We start from the raw sequence: 22,866 nt of genomic DNA on the forward strand, positions 1-22,866 counted from the left end.
CAAGAGGAGACAGAACATAGAGATAGAACTTGAAACTGCTTTATTGTGTCAAGTTTCAAGAAGCTAGCACAAACCGTGTTTGATTTAGAGTTCCAAATACATCTATCAATATAGGAGAAAACAGAGTAAAACGCCAAAATTCAAACTGTTACTGGAAACGAACGCTTCAACATAGAAGAACGAAATTTGGCGAACCAAGTGGGCTTAGTGTACTGATCATTACCTGAAAGTATCATCCAGTTTGGGTGAAATCATAGTTGCTGAGATTTCTGGAGACTCGTAATTTCTGGAAGCTTGGCAACCCCTTTCAATGAAAGTGTTTCTCCTCAGTCACTGCTGAGTGCTACATCAAGAGGAAAGAAAACATAGAGATAGAACTTGAAACTGCTTTACTGTGTCAAGTTTCAAGAAGCTAGCACAAACCGTGTTTGATTTAGAGTTCCAAATACATCTGTCAGTATAGGAGAAAACAGAGTGAAACGCCAAAATTCAAACAGTTACTGGAAGTGAACGCTTCAACATAAAAGAACGAAATTTGGGGAACCAAGTGAGCTTAGTGTACTGATCATTACCTGAAAGTATCATCCAGTTTGGGTGAAAAAATAGTTGCTGAGATTTCTGGAGACTCGCAGTTTTGGGGAGCTTGGCAACCCCTTTCAATGAAAGTGTTTCTCCTCAGTCACTGCTGAGTGCTACATCAAGAGGAAACAGAACATAGAGATAGAACGTGAAACTGCTTTACTGTGTCAAGTTTCAAGAAGCTAGCACAAACCGTGTTTGGTTTAGAGTTCCAAATACATGTATCAATATAGGAGAAAACAGAGTGAAACGCCAAAATTCAAACTGTTACTGGAAACGAACGCTTTAACATAGAAGAACGAAATTTGGGGAACCAAGTGGGCTTAGTGTACTGATCATTACCTGAAAGTATCATCCAGTTTGGGTTAAAAAATAGTTGCTGAGATTTCTGGAGACTCGCAATTTTGGGAAGCTTGGCAACCCCTTTCAATGAAAGTGTTTCTCCTCAGTCACTGCTGAGTGCTACATCAAGAGGAAACAGAACATAGATATAGAACGTGAAACTGCTTTACTGTGTCAAGTTTCAAGAAGCTAGCACAAACCGTGTTTGGTTTAGAGTTCCAAATACATCTATCAATATAGGAGAAAACAGAGTGAAACGCCAAAATTCAAACTGTTACTGGAAACGAACGCTTCAACATAGAAGAACGAAATTTGGGGAACCCAGTGGGCTTAGCGTACTCATCATTACCTGAAAGTATCATCAAGTTTGGGTGAAAAAATAGATGCTGAGATTTCTGGAGACTCGTAATTTTTGGAAGCTTGGCAACCCCTTTCAATGAAAGTGTTTCTCCCCAGTCACTGCTTAGGGCTACATCAAGAGGAGACAGAACATAGAGATAGAACGTGAAACTGCTTTATTGTGTCAAGTTTCAAGAAGCTAGCACAAACCGTGTTTGGGTTAGAGTTCCAAATACATCTATCAATATAGGAGAAAACAGAGTGAAACGCCAAAATTCAAACTGTTACTGGAAACGAACGCTTCAACATAGAAGAACGAAATTTGGGGAACCAAGTGGGCTTAGGGTACTGATCATTACCTGAAAGTATCATCCAGTTTGGGTGAAATCATAGTTGCTGAGATTTCTGGAGACTCGTAATTTCTGGAAGCTTGGCAACCCCTTTCAATGAAAGTGTTTCTCCTCAGTCACTGCTGAGTGCTACATCAAGAGGAAAGAAAACATAGAGATAGAACTTGAAACTGCTTTACTGTGTCAAGTTTCAAGAAGCTAGCACAAACCGTGTTTGATTTAGAGTTCCAAATACATCTGTCAGTATAGGAGAAAACAGAGTGAAACGCCAAAATTCAAACAGTTACTGGAAGTGAACGCTTCAACATAAAAGAACGAAATTTGGGGAACCAAGTGAGCTTAGTGTACTGATCATTACCTGAAAGTATCATCCAGTTTGGGTGAAAAAATAGTTGCTGAGATTTCTGGAGACTCGCAGTTTTGGGGAGCTTGGCAACCCCTTTCAATGAAAGTGTTTCTCCTCAGTCACTGCTGAGTGCTACATCAAGAGGAAACAGAACATAGAGATAGAACGTGAAACTGCTTTACTGTGTCAAGTTTCAAGAAGCTAGCACAAACCGTGTTTGGTTTAGAGTTCCAAATACATGTATCAATATAGGAGAAAACAGAGTGAAACGCCAAAATTCAAACTGTTACTGGAAACGAACGCTTTAACATAGAAGAACGAAATTTGGGGAACCAAGTGGGCTTAGTGTACTGATCATTACCTGAAAGTATCATCCAGTTTGGGTTAAAAAATAGTTGCTGAGATTTCTGGAGACTCGCAATTTTCGGAAGCTTGGCAACCCCTTTCAATGAAAGTGTTTCTCCTCAGTCACTGCTGAGTGCTACATCAAGAGGAAACAGAACATAGATATAGAACGTGAAACTGCTTTACTGTGTCAAGTTTCAAGAAGCTAGCACAAACCGTGTTTGGTTTAGAGTTCCAAATACATCTATCAATATAGGAGAAAACAGAGTGAAACGCCAAAATTCAAACTGTTACTGGAAACGAACGCTTCAACATAGAAGAACGAAATTTGGGGAACCCAGTGGGCTTAGCGTACTCATCATTACCTGAAAGTATCATCAAGTTTGGGTGAAAAAATAGATGCTGAGATTTCTGGAGACTCGTAATTTTTGGAAGCTTGGCAACCCCTTTCAATGAAAGTGTTTCTCCCCAGTCACTGCTTAGGGCTACATCAAGAGGAGACAGAACATAGAGATAGAACGTGAAACTGCTTTATTGTGTCAAGTTTCAAGAAGCTAGCACAAACCGTGTTTGGGTTAGAGTTCCAAATACATCTATCAATATAGGAGAAAACAGAGTGAAACGCCAAAATTCAAACTGTTACTGGAAACGAACGCTTCAACATAGAAGAACGAAATTTGGGGAACCAAGTGGGCTTAGGGTACTGATCATTACCTGAAAGTATCATCCAGTTTGGGTGAAATCATAGTTGCTGAGATTTCTGGAGACTCGTAATTTCTGGAAGCTTGGCAACCTCTGTCAATGAAAGTATTTTTCCCCAGTCACTGCTTAGGGCTACATCCAGAGGAAACAGAACATAGTGATAGAACGTGAAACTGCTTTACTGTGTCAAGTTTCAAGAAGCTAGCACAAACCGTGTTTGATTTAGAGTTCCAAATACATCTGTCAGTATAGGAGAAAACAGAGTGAAACGCCAAAATTCAAACAGTTACTGGAAGCGAACGCATCAACATAGAAGAACGAAATTTGGGGAACCAAGTGGGCTTAGTGTACTGATCATTACCTGAAAGTATCATCCAGTTTGGGTGAAATCATAGTTGCTGAGATTTCTGGAGACTCGTAATTTCTGGAAGCTTGGCAACCCCTTTCAATGAAAGTGTTTCTCCTCAGTCACTGCTGGGTGCTACATCAAGAGGAAAGAAAACATAGAGATAGAACTTGAAACTGCTTTACTGTGTCAAGTTTCAAGAAGCTAGCACAAACCGTGTTTGATTTAGAGTTCCAAATACATCTGTCAGTATAGGAGAAAACAGAGTGAAACGCCAAAATTCAAACAGTTACTGGAAGTGAACGCTTCAACATAAAAGAACGAAATTTGGGGAACCAAGTGAGCTTAGTGTACTGATCATTACCTGAAAGTATCATCCAGTTTGGGTGAAAAAATAGTTGCTGAGATTTCTGGAGACTCCCAGTTTTGGGGAGCTTGGCAACCCCTTTCAATGAAAGTGTTTCTCCTCAGTCACTGCTGAGTGCTACATCAAGAGGAAACAGAACATAGAGATAGAACGTGAAACTGCTTTACTGTGTCAAGTTTCAAGAAGCTAGCACAAACCGTGTTTGGTTTAGAGTTCCAAATACATCTATCAATATAGGAGAAAACAGAGTGAAACGCCAAAATTCAAACTGTTACTGGAAACGAACGCTTCAACATAGAAGAACGAAATTTTGGGAACCCAGTGGGCTTAGCGTACTCATCATTACCTGAAAGTATCATCCAGTTTGGGTGAAAAAATAGATGCTGAGATTTCTGGAGACTCGTAATTTTTTGAAGCTTGGCAACCCCTTTCAATGAAAGTGTTTCTCCCCAGTCACTGCTTAGGGCTACATCAAGAGGAGACAGAACATAGAGATAGAACTTGAAACTGCTTTATTGTGTCAAGTTTCAAGAAGCTAGCACAAACCGTGTTTGATTTAGAGTTCCAAATACATCTATCAATATAGGAGAAAACAGAGTAAAACGCCAAAATTCAAACTGTTACTGGAAACGAACGCTTCAACATAGAAGAACGAAATTTGGCGAACCAAGTGGGCTTAGTGTACTGATCATTACCTGAAAGTATCATCCAGTTTGGGTGAAAAAATAGTTGCTGAGATTTCTGTAGACTCGCAATTTTGGGAAGCTTGGCAACCCCTTTCAATGAAAGTGTTTCTCCTCAGTCACTGCTGAGTGCTACATCAAGAGGAAACAGAACATAGAGATAGAACGTGAAACTGCTTTACTGTGTCAAGTTTCAAGAAGCTAGCACAAACCGTGTTTGGTTTAGAGTTCCAAATACATCTATCAATATAGGAGAAAACAGAGTGAAACGCCAAAATTCAAACTGTTACTGGAAACGAACGCTTCAACATAGAAGAACGAAATTTGGGGAACCAAGTGGGCTTAGTGTACCTATTATTACCTGAAAGTATCATCCAGTTTGGGTGAAATCATAGTTTCTGAGATTTCTGGAGACTCGTAATTTCTGGAAGCTTGGCAACCCCTGTCAATGAAAGTATTTCTCCCCAGTCACTGCTTAGGGCTACATCCAGAGGAAACAGAACATAGAGATAGAACATGAAACTGCTTTACTGTGTCAAGTTTCAAGAAGCTAGCACAAACCGTGTTTGATTTAGAGTTCCAAATACATCTGTCAGTATAGGAGAAAACAGAGTGAAACGCCAAAATTCAAACAGTTACTGGAAGCGAACGCTTCAACATAAAAGAACGAAATTTGGGGAACCAAGTGAGCTTAGTGTACTGATCATTACCTGAAAGTATCATCCAGTTTGGGTTAAAAAATAGTTGCTGAGATTTCTGGAGACTCGCAATTTTGGGAAGCTTGGCAACCCCTTTCAATGAAAGTGTTTCTCCTCAGTCACTGCTGAGTGCTACATCAAGAGGAAACAGAACATAGATATAGAACGTGAAACTGCTTTACTGTGTCAAGTTTCAAGAAGCTAGCACAAACCGTGTTTGGTTTAGAGTTCCAAATACATCTATCAATATAGGAGAAAACAGAGTGAAACGCCAAAATTCAAACTGTTACTGGAAACGAACGCTTCAACATAGAAGAACGAAATTTGGGGAACCCAGTGGGCTTAGCGTACTCATCATTACCTGAAAGTATCATCAAGTTTGGGTGAAAAAATATATGCTGAGATTTCTGGAGACTCGTAATTTTTGGAAGCTTGGCAACCCCTTTCAATGAAAGTGTTTCTCCCCAGTCACTGCTTAGGGCTACATCAAGAGGATACAGAACATAGTGATAGAACGTGAAACTGCTTTACTGTGTCAAGTTTCAAGAAGCTAGCACAAACCGTGTTTGATTTAGAGTTCCAAATACATCTGTCAGTATAGGAGAAAACAGAGTGAAACGCCAAAATTCAAACAGTTACTGGAAGCGAACGCATCAACATAGAAGAACGAAATTTGGGGAACCAAGTGGGCTTAGTGTACTGATCATTACCTGAAAGTATCATCAAGTTTGGGTGAAAAAATAGATGCTGAGATTTCTGGAGACTCGTAATTTCTGGAAGCTTGGCAACCCCTTTCAATGAAAGTGTTTCTCCTCAGTCACTGCTGAGTGCTACATCAAGAGGAAAGAAAACATAGAGATAGAACTTGAAACTGCTTTACTGTGTCAAGTTTCAAGAAGCTAGCACAAACCGTGTTTGACTTAGAGTTCGAAATACATCTGTCAGTATAGGAGAAAACAGAGTGAAACGCCAAAATTCAAACAGTTACTGGAAGTGAACGCTTCAACATAAAAGAACAAAATTTGGGGAACCAAGTGAGCTTAGTGTACTGATCATTAACTGAAAGTATCATCCAGTTTGGGTTAAAAAATAGTTGCTGAGATTTCTGGAGACTCGCAGTTTTGGGGAGCTTGGCAACCCCTTTCAATGAAAGTGTTTCTCCTCAGTCACTGCTGAGTGCTACATCAAGAGGAAACAGAACATAGAGATAGAACGTGAAACTGCTTTACTGTGTCAAGTTTCAAGAAGCTAGCACAAACCGTGTTTGGTTTAGAGTTCCAAATACATCTATCAATATAGGAGAAAACAGAGTGAAACACCAAAATTCAAACTGTTACTGGAAACGAACGCTTCAACATAGAAGAACGAAATTTTGGGAACCCAGTGGGCTTAGCGTACTCATCATTACCTGAAAGTATCATCCAGTTTGGGTGAAAAAATAGATGCTGAGATTTCTGGAGACTCGTAATTTTTGGAAGCTTGGCAACCCCTTTCAATGAAAGTGTTTCTCCCCAGTCACTGCTTAGGGCTACATCAAGAGGAGACAGAACATAGAGATAGAACTTGAAACTGCTTTATTGTGTCAAGTTTCAAGAAGCTAGCACAAACGGTGTTTGATTTAGAGTTCCAAATACATCTATCAATATAGGAGAAAACAGAGTAAAACGCCAAAATTCAAACTGTTACTGGAATCGAACGCTTCAACATAGAAGAACGAAATTTGGCGAACCAAGTGGGCTTAGTGTACTGATCATTACCTGAAAGTATCATCCAGGTTGGGTGAAATCATAGTTGCTGAGATTTCTGGAGACTCGTAATTTCTGGAAGCTTGGCAACCCCTGTCAATGAAAGTATTTCTCCCCAGTCACTGCTTAGGGCTACATCCAGAGGAAACAGAACATAGAGATAGAACGTGAAACTGCTTTACTGTGTCAAGTTTCAAGAAGCTAGCACAAACCGTGTTTGATTTAGAGTTCCAAATACATCTATCAATATAGGAGAAAACAGAGTGAAACGCCAAAATTCAAACTGTTACTGGAAACGAACGCTTCAACATAGAAGAACGAAATTTGGGGAACCAAGTGGGCTTAGTGTACTGATCATTACCTGAAAGTATCATCCAGTTTGGGTTAAAAAATAGTTGCTGAGATTTCTGGAGACTCGCAATTTTGGGAAGCTTGGCAACCCCTTTCAATGAAAGTGTTTCTCCTCAGTCACTGCTGAGTGCTACATCGAAGAGGAAACAGAACATAAAGATAGAACGTGAAACTGCTTTACTGTGTCAAGTTTCAAGAAGCTAGCACAAACCGTGTTTGGTTTAGAGTTCCAAATACATCTATCAATATAGGAGAAAACAGAGTGAAACGCCAAAATTCAAACTGTTACTGGAAACGAACGCTTCAACATAGAAGAACGAAATTTGGCGAACCAAGTGGGCTTAGTGTACTGATCATTACCTGAAAGTATCATCCAGTATGGGTGAAATCATAGTTGCTGAGATTTCTGGAGACTCGTAATTTCTGGAAGCTTGGCAACCCCTTTCAATGAAAGTATTTCTCCCCAGTCACTGCTTAGGGCTACATCAAGAGGAAACAGAACATAGAGATAGAACGTGAAACTGCTTTAGTGTGTCAAGTTTCAAGAAGCTAGCACAAACCGTGTTTGATTTAGAGTTCCAAATACATCTGTCAGTATAGGAGAAAACAGAGTGAAACGCCAAAATTCAAACTGTTACTGGAATCGAACGCTTCAACATAGAAGAACGAAATTTGGCGAACCAAGTGGGCTTAGTGTACTGATCATTACCTGAAAGTATCATCAAGGTTGGGTGAAATCATAGTTGCTGAGATTTCTGGAGACTCGTAATTTCTGGAAGCTTGGCAACCCCTTTCAATGAAAGTGTTTCTCCTCAGTCACTGCTGAGTGCTCCATCAAGAGGAAAGAAAACGTAGAGATAGAACTTGAAACTGCTTTACGGTGTCAAGTTTCAAGAAGCTAGCACAAACCGTGTTTGATTTAGAGTTCCAAATACATCTGTCAGTATAGTAGAAAACAGAGTGAAACGCCAAAATTCAAACAGTTACTGGAAGCGAACGCTTCAACATAAAAGAACGAAATTTGGGGAACCAAGTGAGCTTAGTGTACTGATCATTACCTGAAAGTATCATCCAGTTTGGGTTAAAAAATAGTTGCTGAGGTTTCTGGAGACTCGCAATTTTGGGAAGCTAGGCAACCCCTTTCAATGAAAGTGTTTCTCCTCAGTCACTGCTGAGTGCTACATCAAGAGGAAACAGAACATAGAGATAGAACGTGAAACTCCTTTACTGTGTCAAGTTTCAAGAAGCTAGCACAAACCGTGTTTGGTTTAGAGTTACAAATACATGTATCAATATAGGAGAAAACAGAGTGAAACGCCAAAATTCAAACTGTTACTGGAAACGAACGCTTTAACATAGAAGAACGAAATTTGGGGAACCAAATGGGCTTAGTGTACTGATCATTACCTGAAAGTATCATCCAGTTTGGGTTAAAAAGTAGTTGCTGAGATTTCTGGAGACTCGCAATTTTGGGAAGCTTGGCAACCCCTTTCAATGAAAGTGTTTCTCCTCAGTCACTGCTGAGTGCTACATCAAGAGGAAACAGAACATAGATATAGAACGTGAAACTGCTTTACTGTGTCAAGTTTCAAGAAGCTAGCACAAACCGTGTTTGGTTTAGAGTTCCAAATACATCTATCAATATAGGAGAAAACAGAGTAAAACGCCAAAATTCAAACTGTTACTGGAAACGAACGCTTCAACATAGAAGAACGAAATTTGGGGAACCAAGTGGGCTTAGGGTACTGATCATTACCTGAAAGTATCATCCAGTTTGGGTGAAATCATAGTTGCTGAGATTTCTGGAGACTCGTAATTTCTGGAAGCTTGGCAACCTCTGTCAATGAAAGTATTTTTCCCCAGTCACTGCTTAGGGCTACATCCAGAGGAAACAGAACATAGTGATAGAACGTGAAACTGCTTTACTGTGTCAAGTTTCAAGAAGCTAGCACAAACCGTGTTTGATTTAGAGTTCCAAATACATCTGTCAGTATAGGAGAAAACAGAGTGAAACGCCAAAATTCAAACAGTTACTGGAAGCGAACGCATCAACATAGAAGAACGAAATTTGGGGAACCAAGTGGGCTTAGTGTACTGATCATTACCTGAAAGTATCATCCAGTTTGGGTGAAATCATAGTTGCTGAGATTTCTGGAGACTCGTAATTTCTGGAAGCTTGGCAACCCCTTTCAATGAAAGTGTTTCTCCTCAGTCACTGCTGGGTGCTACATCAAGAGGAAAGAAAACATAGAGATAGAACTTGAAACTGCTTTACTGTGTCAAGTTTCAAGAAGCTAGCACAAACCGTGTTTGATTTAGAGTTCCAAATACATCTGTCAGTATAGGAGAAAACAGAGTGAAACGCCAAAATTCAAACAGTTACTGGAAGTGAACGCTTCAACATAAAAGAACGAAATTTGGGGAACCAAGTGAGCTTAGTGTACTGATCATTACCTGAAAGTATCATCCAGTTTGGGTTAAAAAATAGTTGCTGAGGTTTCTGGAGACTCGCAATTTTGGGAAGCTAGGCAACCCCTTTCAATGAAAGTGTTTCTCCTCAGTCACTGCTGAGTGCTACATCAAGAGGAAACAGAACATAGAGATAGAACGTGAAACTCCTTTACTGTGTCAAGTTTCAAGAAGCTAGCACAAACCGTGTTTGGTTTAGAGTTACAAATACATGTATCAATATAGGAGAAAACAGAGTGAAACGCCAAAATTCAAACTGTTACTGGAAACGAACGCTTTAACATAGAAGAACGAAATTTGGGGAACCAAATGGGCTTAGTGTACTGATCATTACCTGAAAGTATCATCCAGTTTGGGTTAAAAAGTAGTTGCTGAGATTTCTGGAGACTCGCAATTTTGGGAAGCTTGGCAACCCCTTTCAATGAAAGTGTTTCTCCTCAGTCACTGCTGAGTGCTACATCAAGAGGAAACAGAACATAGATATAGAACGTGAAACTGCTTTACTGTGTCAAGTTTCAAGAAGCTAGCACAAACCGTGTTTGGTTTAGAGTTCCAAATACATCTATCAATATAGGAGAAAACAGAGTAAAACGCCAAAATTCAAACTGTTACTGGAAACGAACGCTTCAACATAGAAGAACGAAATTTGGGGAACCAAGTGGGCTTAGGGTACTGATCATTACCTGAAAGTATCATCCAGTTTGGGTGAAATCATAGTTGCTGAGATTTCTGGAGACTCGTAATTTCTGGAAGCTTGGCAACCTCTGTCAATGAAAGTATTTTTCCCCAGTCACTGCTTAGGGCTACATCCAGAGGAAACAGAACATAGTGATAGAACGTGAAACTGCTTTACTGTGTCAAGTTTCAAGAAGCTAGCACAAACCGTGTTTGATTTAGAGTTCCAAATACATCTGTCAGTATAGGAGAAAACAGAGTGAAACGCCAAAATTCAAACAGTTACTGGAAGCGAACGCATCAACATAGAAGAACGAAATTTGGGGAACCAAGTGGGCTTAGTGTACTGATCATTACCTGAAAGTATCATCCAGTTTGGGTGAAATCATAGTTGCTGAGATTTCTGGAGACTCGTAATTTCTGGAAGCTTGGCAACCCCTTTCAATGAAAGTGTTTCTCCTCAGTCACTGCTGGGTGCTACATCAAGAGGAAAGAAAACATAGAGATAGAACTTGAAACTGCTTTACTGTGTCAAGTTTCAAGAAGCTAGCACAAACCGTGTTTGATTTAGAGTTCCAAATACATCTGTCAGTATAGGAGAAAACAGAGTGAAACGCCAAAATTCAAACAGTTACTGGAAGTGAACGCTTCAACATAAAAGAACGAAATTTGGGGAACCAAGTGAGCTTAGTGTACTGATCATTACCTGAAAGTATCATCCAGTTTGGGTGAAAAAATAGTTGCTGAGATTTCTGGAGACTCCCAGTTTTGGGGAGCTTGGCAACCCCTTTCAATGAAAGTGTTTCTCCTCAGTCACTGCTGAGTGCTACATCAAGAGGAAACAGAACATAGAGATAGAACGTGAAACTGCTTTACTGTGTCAAGTTTCAAGAAGCTAGCACAAACCGTGTTTGGTTTAGAGTTCCAAATACATCTATCAATATAGGAGAAAACAGAGTGAAACGCCAAAATTCAAACTGTTACTGGAAACGAACGCTTCAACATAGAAGAACGAAATTTTGGGAACCCAGTGGGCTTAGCGTACTCATCATTACCTGAAAGTATCATCCAGTTTGGGTGAAAAAATAGATGCTGAGATTTCTGGAGACTCGTAATTTTTTGAAGCTTGGCAACCCCTTTCAATGAAAGTGTTTCTCCCCAGTCACTGCTTAGGGCTACATCAAGAGGAGACAGAACATAGAGATAGAACTTGAAACTGCTTTATTGTGTCAAGTTTCAAGAAGCTAGCACAAACCGTGTTTGATTTAGAGTTCCAAATACATCTATCAATATAGGAGAAAACAGAGTAAAACGCCAAAATTCAAACTGTTACTGGAAACGAACGCTTCAACATAGAAGAACGAAATTTGGCGAACCAAGTGGGCTTAGTGTACTGATCATTACCTGAAAGTATCATCCAGTTTGGGTGAAAAAATAGTTGCTGAGATTTCTGTAGACTCGCAATTTTGGGAAGCTTGGCAACCCCTTTCAATGAAAGTGTTTCTCCTCAGTCACTGCTGAGTGCTACATCAAGAGGAAACAGAACATAGAGATAGAACGTGAAACTGCTTTACTGTGTCAAGTTTCAAGAAGCTAGCACAAACCGTGTTTGGTTTAGAGTTCCAAATACATCTATCAATATAGGAGAAAACAGAGTGAAACGCCAAAATTCAAACTGTTACTGGAAACGAACGCTTCAACATAGAAGAACGAAATTTGGGGAACTAAGTGGGCTTAGTGTACCTATTATTACCTGAAAGTATCATCCAGTTTGGGTGAAATCATAGTTTCTGAGATTTCTGGAGACTCGTAATTTCTGGAAGCTTGGCAACCCCTGTCAATGAAAGTATTTCTCCCCAGTCACTGCTTAGGGCTACATCCAGAGGAAACAGAACATAGAGATAGAACATGAAACTGCTTTACTGTGTCAAGTTTCAAGAAGCTAGCACAAACCGTGTTTGATTTAGAGTTCCAAATACATCTGTCAGTATAGGAGAAAACAGAGTGAAACGCCAAAATTCAAACAGTTACTGGAAGCGAACGCTTCAACATAAAAGAACGAAATTTGGGGAACCAAGTGAGCTTAGTGTACTGATCATTACCTGAAAGTATCATCCAGTTTGGGTTAAAAAATAGTTGCTGAGATTTCTGGAGACTCGCAATTTTGGGAAGCTTGGCAACCCCTTTCAATGAAAGTGTTTCTCCTCAGTCACTGCTGAGTGCTACATCAAGAGGAAACAGAACATAGATATAGAACGTGAAACTGCTTTACTGTGTCAAGTTTCAAGAAGCTAGCACAAACCGTGTTTGGTTTAGAGTTCCAAATACATCTATCAATATAGGAGAAAACAGAGTGAAACGCCAAAATTCAAACTGTTACTGGAAACGAACGCTTCAACATAGAAGAACGAAATTTGGGGAACCCAGTGGGCTTAGCGTACTCATCATTACCTGAAAGTATCATCAAGTTTGGGTGAAAAAATATATGCTGAGATTTCTGGAGACTCGTAATTTTTGGAAGCTTGGCAACCCCTTTCAATGAAAGTGTTTCTCCCCAGTCACTGCTTAGGGCTACATCAAGAGGATACAGAACATAGTGATAGAACGTGAAACTGCTTTACTGTGTCAAGTTTCAAGAAGCTAGCACAAACCGTGTTTGATTTAGAGTTCCAAATACATCTGTCAGTATAGGAGAAAACAGAGTGAAACGCCAAAATTCAAATAGTTACTGGAAGCGAACGCATCAACATAGAAGAACGAAATTTGGGGAACCAAGTGGGCTTAGTGTACTGATCATTACCTGAAAGTATCATCCAGTTTGGGTGAAATCATAGTTGCTGAGATTTCTGGAGACTCGTAATTTCTGGAAGCTTGGCAACCCCTTTCAATGAAAGTGTTTCTCCTCAGTCACTGCTGAGTGCTACATCAAGAGGAAAGAAAACATAGAGATAGAACTTGAAACTGCTTTACTGTGTCAAGTTTCAAGAAGCTAGCACAAACCGTGTTTGACTTAGAGTTCGAAATACATCTGTCAGTATAGGAGAAAACAGAGTGAAACGCCAAAATTCAAACAGTTACTGGAAGTGAACGCTTCAACATAAAAGAACGAAATTTGGGGAACCAAGTGAGCTTAGTGTACTGATCATTAACTGAAAGTATCATCCAGTTTGGGTTAAAAAATAGTTGCTGAGATTTCTGGAGACTCGCAGTTTTGGGGAGCTTGGCAACCCCTTTCAATGAAAGTGTTTCTCCTCAGTCACTGCTGAGTGCTACATCAAGAGGAAACAGAACATAGAGATAGAACGTGAAACTGCTTTACTGTGTCAAGTTTCAAGAAGCTAGCACAAACCGTGTTTGGTTTAGAGTTCCAAATACATCTATCAATATAGGAGAAAACAGAGTGAAACACCAAAATTCAAACTGTTACTGGAAACGAACGCTTCAACATAGAAGAACGAAATTTTGGGAACCCAGTGGGCTTAGCGTACTCATCATTACCTGAAAGTATCATCCAGTTTGGGTGAAAAAATAGATGCTGAGATTTCTGGAGACTCGTAATTTTTGGAAGCTTGGCAACCCCTTTCAATGAAAGTGTTTCTCCCCAGTCACTGCTTAGGGCTACATCAAGAGGAGACAGAACATAGAGATAGAACTTGAAACTGCTTTATTGTGTCAAGTTTCAAGAAGCTAGCACAAACGGTGTTTGATTTAGAGTTCCAAATACATCTATCAATATAGGAGAAAACAGAGTAAAACGCCAAAATTCAAACTGTTACTGGAATCGAACGCTTCAACATAGAAGAACGAAATTTGGCGAACCAAGTGGGCTTAGTGTACTGATCATTACCTGAAAGTATCATCCAGGTTGGGTGAAATCATAGTTGCTGAGATTTCTGGAGACTCGTAATTTCTGGAAGCTTGGCAACCCCTGTCAATGAAAGTATTTCTCCCCAGTCACTGCTTAGGGCTACATCCAGAGGAAACAGAACATAGAGATAGAACGTGAAACTGCTTTACTGTGTCAAGTTTCAAGAAGCTAGCACAAACCGTGTTTGATTTAGAGTTCCAAATACATCTATCAATATAGGAGAAAACAGAGTGAAACGCCAAAATTCAAACTGTTACTGGAAACGAACGCTTCAACATAGAAGAACGAAATTTGGGGAACCAAGTGGGCTTAGTGTACTGATCATTACCTGAAAGTATCATCCAGTTTGGGTTAAAAAATAGTTGCTGAGATTTCTGGAGACTCGCAATTTTGGGAAGCTTGGCAACCCCTTTCAATGAAAGTGTTTCTCCTCAGTCACTGCTGAGTGCTACATCGAAGAGGAAACAGAACATAAAGATAGAACGTGAAACTGCTTTACTGTGTCAAGTTTCAAGAAGCTAGCACAAACCGTGTTTGGTTTAGAGTTCCAAATACATCTATCAATATAGGAGAAAACAGAGTGAAACGCCAAAATTCAAACTGTTACTGGAAACGAACGCTTCAACATAGAAGAACGAAATTTGGCGAACCAAGTGGGCTTAGTGTACTGATCATTACCTGAAAGTATCATCCAGTATGGGTGAAATCATAGTTGCTGAGATTTCTGGAGACTCGTAATTTCTGGAAGCTTGGCAACCCCTTTCAATGAAAGTATTTCTCCCCAGTCACTGCTTAGGGCTACATCAAGAGGAAACAGAACATAGAGATAGAACGTGAAACTGCTTTAGTGTGTCAAGTTTCAAGAAGCTAGCACAAACCGTGTTTGATTTAGAGTTCCAAATACATCTGTCAGTATAGGAGAAAACAGAGTGAAACGCCAAAATTCAAACTGTTACTGGAATCGAACGCTTCAACATAGAAGAACGAAATTTGGCGAACCAAGTGGGCTTAGTGTACTGATCATTACCTGAAAGTATCATCAAGGTTGGGTGAAATCATAGTTGCTGAGATTTCTGGAGACTCGTAATTTCTGGAAGCTTGGCAACCCCTTTCAATGAAAGTGTTTCTCCTCAGTCACTGCTGAGTGCTCCATCAAGAGGAAAGAAAACGTAGAGATAGAACTTGAAACTGCTTTACGGTGTCAAGTTTCAAGAAGCTAGCACAAACCGTGTTTGATTTAGAGTTCCAAATACATCTGTCAGTATAGTAGAAAACAGAGTGAAACGCCAAAATTCAAACAGTTACTGGAAGCGAACGCTTCAACATAAAAGAACGAAATTTGGGGAACCAAGTGAGCTTAGTGTACTGATCATTACCTGAAAGTATCATCCAGTTTGGGTTAAAAAATAGTTGCTGAGGTTTCTGGAGACTCGCAATTTTGGGAAGCTAGGCAACCCCTTTCAATGAAAGTGTTTCTCCTCAGTCACTGCTGAGTGCTACATCAAGAGGAAACAGAACATAGAGATAGAACGTGAAACTCCTTTACTGTGTCAAGTTTCAAGAAGCTAGCACAAACCGTGTTTGGTTTAGAGTTACAAATACATGTATCAATATAGGAGAAAACAGAGTGAAACGCCAAAATTCAAACCGTTACTGGAAACGAACGCTTTAACATAGAAGAACGAAATTTGGGGAACCAAATGGGCTTAGTGTACTGATCATTACCTGAAAGTATCATCCAGTTTGGGTTAAAAAATAGTTGCTGAGATTTCTGGAGACTCGCAATTTTGGGAAGCTTGGCAACCCCTTTCAATGAAAGTGTTTCTCCTCAGTCACTGCTGAGTGCTACATCAAGAGGAAACAGAACATAGATATAGAACGTGAAACTGCTTTACTGTGTCAAGTTTCAAGAAGCTAGCACAAACCGTGTTTGGTTTAGAGTTCCAAATACATCTATCAATATAGGAGAAAACAGAGTAAAACGCCAAAATTCAAACTGTTACTGGAAACGAACGCTTCAACATAGAAGAACGAAATTTGGGGAACACAGTGGGCTTAGCGTACTCATAATTACCTGAAAGTATCATCAAGTTTGGGTGAAAAAATAGATGCTGAGATTTCTGGAGACTCGTAATTTTTGGAAGCTTGGCAACCCCTTTCAATGAAAGTGTTTCTCCCCAGTCACTGCTTAGGGCTACATCAAGAGGAGACAGAACATAGAGATAGAACGTGAAACTGCATTACTGTGTCAAGTTTCAAGAAGCTAGCACAAACCGTGTTTGGTTTAGAGTTCCAAATACATCTATCAATATAGGAGAAAACAGAGTGAAACGCCAAAATTCAAACTGTTACTGGAAACGAACGCTTCAACATAGAAGAACGTAATTTGGGGAACCTAGTGGGCTTAGTGTACTGATCTTTACCTGAAAGTATCATCCAGTTTGGGTTAAAAAATAGTTGCTGAGATTTCTGGAGACTCGCAATTTTGGGAAGCTTGGCAACCCCTTTCAATGAAAGTGTTTCTCCTCAGTCACTGCTGAGTGCTACATCGAAGAGGAAACAGAACATAGAGATAGAACGTGAAACTGCTTTACTGTGTCAAGTTTCAAGAAGCTAGCACAAACCGTGTTTGGTTTAGAGTTCCAAATACATCTATCAATATAGGAGAAAACAGAGTGAAACACCAAAATTCAAACTGTTACTGGAAACGAACGCTTCAACATAGAAGAATGAAATTTGGCGAACCAAATGGGCTTAGTGTACTGATCATTACCTGAAATTATCATCCAGTATGGGTGAAATCATAGTTGCTGAGATTTCTGGAGACTCGTAATTTCTGGAAGCTTGGCAACCCCTTTCAATGAAAGTATTTCTCCCCAGTCACTGCTTAGGGCTACATCAAGAGGAAACAGAACATAGAGATAGAACGTGAAACTGCTTTAGTGTGTCAAGTTTCAAGAAGCTAGCACAAACCGTGTTTGATTTAGAGTTCCAAATACATCTGTCAGTATAGGAGAAAACAGAGTGAAACGCCAAAATTCAAACAGTTACTGGAAGCGAACGCTTCAACATAAAAGAACGAAATTTGGGGAACCAAGTGAGCTTAGTGTACTGATCATTACCTGAAAGTATCATCCAGTTTGGGTGAAAAAATAGTTGCTGAGATTTCTGGAGACTCGCAATTTTGGGAAGCTTGGCAACCCCTTTCAATGAAAGTGTTTCTCCCCAGTCACTGCTTAGGGCTACATCAAGAGGATACAGAACATAGTGATAGAACGTGAAACTGCTTTACTGTGTCAAGTTTCAAGAAGCTAGCACAAACCGTGTTTGATTTAGAGTTCCAAATACATCTGTCAGTATAGGAGAAAACAGAGTGAAACGCCAAAGTTCAAACAGTTACTGGAAGCAAACGCATCAACATAGAAGAACGAAATTTGGGGAACCAAGTGGGCTTAGTGTACTGATCATTACCTGAAAGTATCATCCAGTTTGGGTGAAATCATAGTTGCTGAGATTTCTGGAGACTCGTAATTTCTGGAAGCTTGGCAACCCCTTTCAATGAAAGTGTTTCTCCTCAGTCACTGCTGAGTGCTACATCAAGAGGAAAGAAAACATAGAGATAGAACTTGAAACTGCTTTACTGTGTCAAGTTTCAAGTAGCTAGCACAAACCGTGTTTGACTTAGAGTTCGAAATAAATCTGTCAGTATAGGAGAAAACAGAGTGAAACGCCAAAATTCAAACAGTTACTGGAAGTGAACGCTTCAACATAAAAGAATGAAATTTGGGGAACCAAGTGAGCTTAGTGTACTGATCATTACCTGAAAGTATCATCCAGTTTGGGTGAAAAAATAGTTGCTGAGATTTCTGGAGACTCGCAGTTTTGGGGAGCTTGGCAACCCCTTTCAATGAAAGTGTTTCTCCTCAGTCACTGCTGAGTGCTACATCAAGAGGAAAGAAAACATAGAGATAGAACTTGAAACTGCTTTACTGTGTCAAGTTTCAAGTAGCTAGCACAAACCGTGTTTGACTTAGAGTTCGAAATAAATCTGTCAGTATAGGAGAAAACAGAGTGAAACGCCAAAATTCAAACAGTTACTGGAAGTGAACGCTTCAACATAAAAGAACGAAATTTGGGGAACCAAGTGAGCTTAGTGTACTGATCATTACCTGAAAGTATCATCCAGTTTGGGTGAAAAAATAGTTGCTGAGATTTCTGGAGACTCGCAGTTTTGGGGAGCTTGGCAACCCCTTTCAATGAAAGTGTTTCTCCTCAGTCACTGCTGAGTGCTACATCAAGAGGAAACAGAACATAGAGATAGAACGTGAAACTGCTTTACTGTGTCAAGTTTCAAGAAGCTAGCACAAACCGTGTTTGGTTTAGAGTTCCAAATACATCTATCAATATAGGAGAAAACAGAGTGAAACGCCAAAATTCAAACTGTTACTGGAAACGAACGCTTCAACATAGAAGAACGAAATTTTGGGAACCCAGTGGGCTTAGCGTACCCATCATTACCTGAAAGTATCATCCAGTTTGGGTGAAAAAATAGATGCTGAGATTTCTGGAGACTCGTAATTTTTGGAAGCTTGGCAACCCCTTTCAATGAAAGTGTTTCTCCCCAGTCACTGCTTAGGGCTACATCAAGAGGAGACAGAACATAGAGATAGAACTTGAAACTGCTTTATTGTGTCAAGTTTCAAGAAGCTAGCACAAACCGTGTTTGATTTAGAGTTCCAAATACATCTATCAATATAGGAGAAAACAGAGTAAAACGCCAAAATTCAAACTGTTACTGGAATCGAACGCTTCAACATAGAAGAACGAAATTTGGCGAACCAAGTGGGCTTAGTGTACTGATCATTACCTGAAAGAATCATCCAGGTTGGATGAAATCATAGTTGCTGAGATTTCTGGAGACTCGTAATTTCTGGAAGCTTGGCAACCCCTGTCAATGAAAGTATTTCTCCCCAGTCACTGCTTAGGGCTACATCAAGAGGAAACAGAACATAGAGATAGAACGTGAAACTGCTTTACTGTGTCAAGTTTCAAGAAGCTAGCACAAACCGTGTTTGATTTAGAGTTCCAAATACATCTATCAATATAGGAGAAAACAAAGTGAAACGCCAAAATTCAAACTGTTACTGGAAACGAACGCTTCAACATAGAAGAACGAAATTTGGGGAACCAAGTGGGCTTAGTGTACTGATCATTACCTGAAAGTATCATCCAGTTTGGGTTAAAAAATAGTTGCTGAGATTTCTGGAGACTCGCAATTTTGGGAAGCTTGGCAAACCCTTTCAATGAAAGTGTTTCTCCTCAGTCACTGCTGAGTGCTACATCGAAGAGGAAACAGAACATAAAGATAGAACGTGAAACTGCTTTACTGTGTCAAGTTTCAAGAAGCTAGCACAAACCGTGTTTGGTTTAGAGTTCCAAATACATCTATCAATATAGGAGAAAACAGAGTGAAACGCCAAAATTCAAACTGTTACTGGAAACGAACGCTTCAACATAGAAGAACGAAATTTGGCGAACCAAGTGGGCTTAGTGTACTGATCATTACCTGAAAGTATCATCCAGTATGGGTGAAATCATAGTTGCTGAGATTTCTGGAGACTCGTAATTTCTGGAAGCTTGGCAACCCCTTTCAATGAAAGTATTTCTCCCCAGTCACTGCTTAGGGCTACATCAAGAGGAAACAGAACATAGAGACAGAACGTGAAACTGCTTTAGTGTGTCAAGTTTCAAGAAGCTAGCACAAACCGTGTTTGATTTAGAGTTCCAAATACATCTGTCAGTATAGGAGAAAACAGAGTGAAACGCCAAAATTCAAACTGTTACTGGAAACGAACGCTTCAACATAGAAGAACGAAATTTGGCGAACCAAGTGGGCTTAGTGTACTGATCATTACCTGAAAGTATCATCAAGGTTGGGTGAAATCATAGTTGCTGAGATTTCTGGAGACTCGTAATTTCTGGAAGCTTGGCAACCCCTTTCAATGAAAGTGTTTCTCCTCAGTCACTGCTGAGTGCTACATCAAGAGGAAACAGAACATAGAGATAGAACGTGAAACTCCTTTACTGTGTCAAGTTTCAAGAAGCTAGCACAAACCGTGTTTGGTTTAGAGTTACAAATACATGTATCAATATAGGAGAAAACAGAGTGAAACGCCAAAATTCAAACTGTTACTGGAAACGAACGCTTTAACATAGAAGAACGAAATTTGGGGAACCAAATGGGCTTAGTGTACTGATCATTACCTGAAAGTATCATCCAGTTTGGGTTAAAAAATAGTTGCTGAGATTTCTGGAGACTCGCAATTTTGGGAAGCTTGGCAACCCCTTTCAATGAAAGTGTTTCTCCTCAGTCACTGCTGAGTGCTACATCAAGAGGAAACAGAACATAGATATAGAACGTGAAACTGCTTTACTGTGTCAAGTTTCAAGAAGCTAGCACAAACCGTGTTTGGTTTAGATTTCCAAATACATCTATCAATATAGGAGAAAACAGAGTGAAACGCCAAAATTCAAACTGTTACTGGAAACGAACGCTTCAACATAGAAGAACGAAATTTGGGGAACCTAGTGGGCATAGTGTACTGATCATTACCTGAAAGTATCATCCAGTTTGGGTTAAAAAATAGTTGCTGAGATTTCTGGAGACTCGCAATTTTGGGAAGCTTGGCAACCCCTTTCAATGAAAGTGTTTCTCCTCAGTCACTGCTGAGTGCTACATCGAAGAGGAAACAGAACATAGAGATAGAACGTGAAACTGCTTTACTGTGTCAAGTTTCAAGAAGCTAGCACAAACCGTGTTTGGTTTAGAGTTCCAAATACATCTATCAATATAGGAGAAAACAGAGTGAAACACCAAAATTCAAACTGTTACTGGAAACGAACGCTTCAACATAGAAGAACGAAATTTGGCGAACCAAATGGGCTTAGTGTACTGATCATTACCTGAAAGTATCATCCAGTATGGGTGAAATCATAGTTGCTGAGATTTCTGGAGACTCGTAATTTCTGGAAGCTTGGCAACCCCTTTCAATGAAAGTATTTCTCCCCAGTCACTGCTTAGGGCTACATCACGAGGAAACAGAACATAGAGATACAACGTGAAACTGCTTTAGTGTGTCAAGTTTCAAGAAGCTAGCACAAACCGTGTTTGGGTTAGAGTTCCAAATACATCTGTCAGTATAGGAGAAAACAGAGTGAAACGCCAAAATTCAAACAGTTACTGGAAGCGAACGCTTCAATATAAAAGAACGAAATTTGGGGAACCAAGTGAGCTTAGTGTACTGATCATTACCTGAAAGTATCATCCAGTTTGGGTGAAAAAATAGTTGCTGAGATTTCTGGAGACTCGCAATTTTGTGAAGCTTGGCAACCCCTTTCAATGAAAGTGTTTCTCCTCAGTTACTGCTGAGTGCTACATCAAGAGGAAACAGAATATATAGATAGAACTTGAAACTGCTTTACTGTGTCAAGTTTGAAGAAGGTAGCACAAACCGTGTTTGATTTAGAGTTCCAAATACATCTATCAATATAGGAGAAAACAGAGTGAAACGCCAAAATTCAAACTGTTACTGGAAACGAACGCTTCAACATAGAAGAACGAAATTTGGGGAACCAAGTGGGCTTAGTGTACCTATTATTACCTGAAAGTATCATCCAGTTTGGGTGAAATCATAGTTGCTGAGATTTCTGGAGACTCGTAATTTCTGGAAGCTTGGCAACCCCTGTCAATGAAAGTATTTCTCCCCAGTCACTGCTTAGGGCTACATCCAGAGGAAACAGAACATAGAGATAGAACGTGAAACTGCTTTACTGTGTCAAGTTTCAAGAAGCTAGCACAAACCGTGTTTGATTTAGAGTTCCAAATACATCTGTCAGTATAGGAGAAAACAGAGTGAAACGCCAAAATTCAAACAGTTACTGGAAGCGAACGCTTCAACATAAAAGAACGAAATTTGGGGAACCAAGTGAGCTTAGTGTACTGATCATTACCTGAAAGTATCATCCAGTTTGGGTTAAAAAATAGTTGCTGAGATTTCTGGAGACTCGCAATTTTGGGAAGCTTGGCAACCCCTTTCAATGAAAGTGTTTCTCCTCAGTCACTGCTGAGTGCTACATCAAGAGGAAACAGAACATAGTGATAGAACGTGAAACTGCTTTACAGTGTCAAGTTTCAAGAAGCTAGCACAAACCGTGTTTGGTTTAGAGTTCCAAATACATCTATCAATATAGGAGAAAACAGAGTGAAACGCCAAAATTCAAACTGTTACTGGAAACGAACGCTTCAACATAGAAGAACGAAATTTGGGGAACCCAGTGGGCTTAGCGTACTCATCATTACCTGAAAGTATCATCAAGTTTGGGTGAAAAAATAGATGCTGAGATTTCTGGAGACTCGTAATTTTTGGAAGCTTGGCAACCCCTTTCAATGAAAGTGTTTCTCCCCAGTCACTGCTTAGGGCTACATCAAGAGGAGACAGAACATAGAGATAGAACGTGAAACTGCTTTACTGTGTCAAGTTTCAAGAAGCTAGCACAAACCGTGTTTGGGTTAGAGTTCCAAATACATCTATCAATATAGGAGAAAACAGAGTGAAACGCCAAAATTCAAACTGTTACTGGAAACGAACGCTTCAACATAGA

This window comes from Spermophilus citellus (genome assembly GCF_964194105.1).
Source record: "Spermophilus citellus genome assembly, chromosome: 1".
NCBI lineage: Eukaryota > Metazoa > Chordata > Mammalia > Rodentia > Sciuridae > Spermophilus > Spermophilus citellus.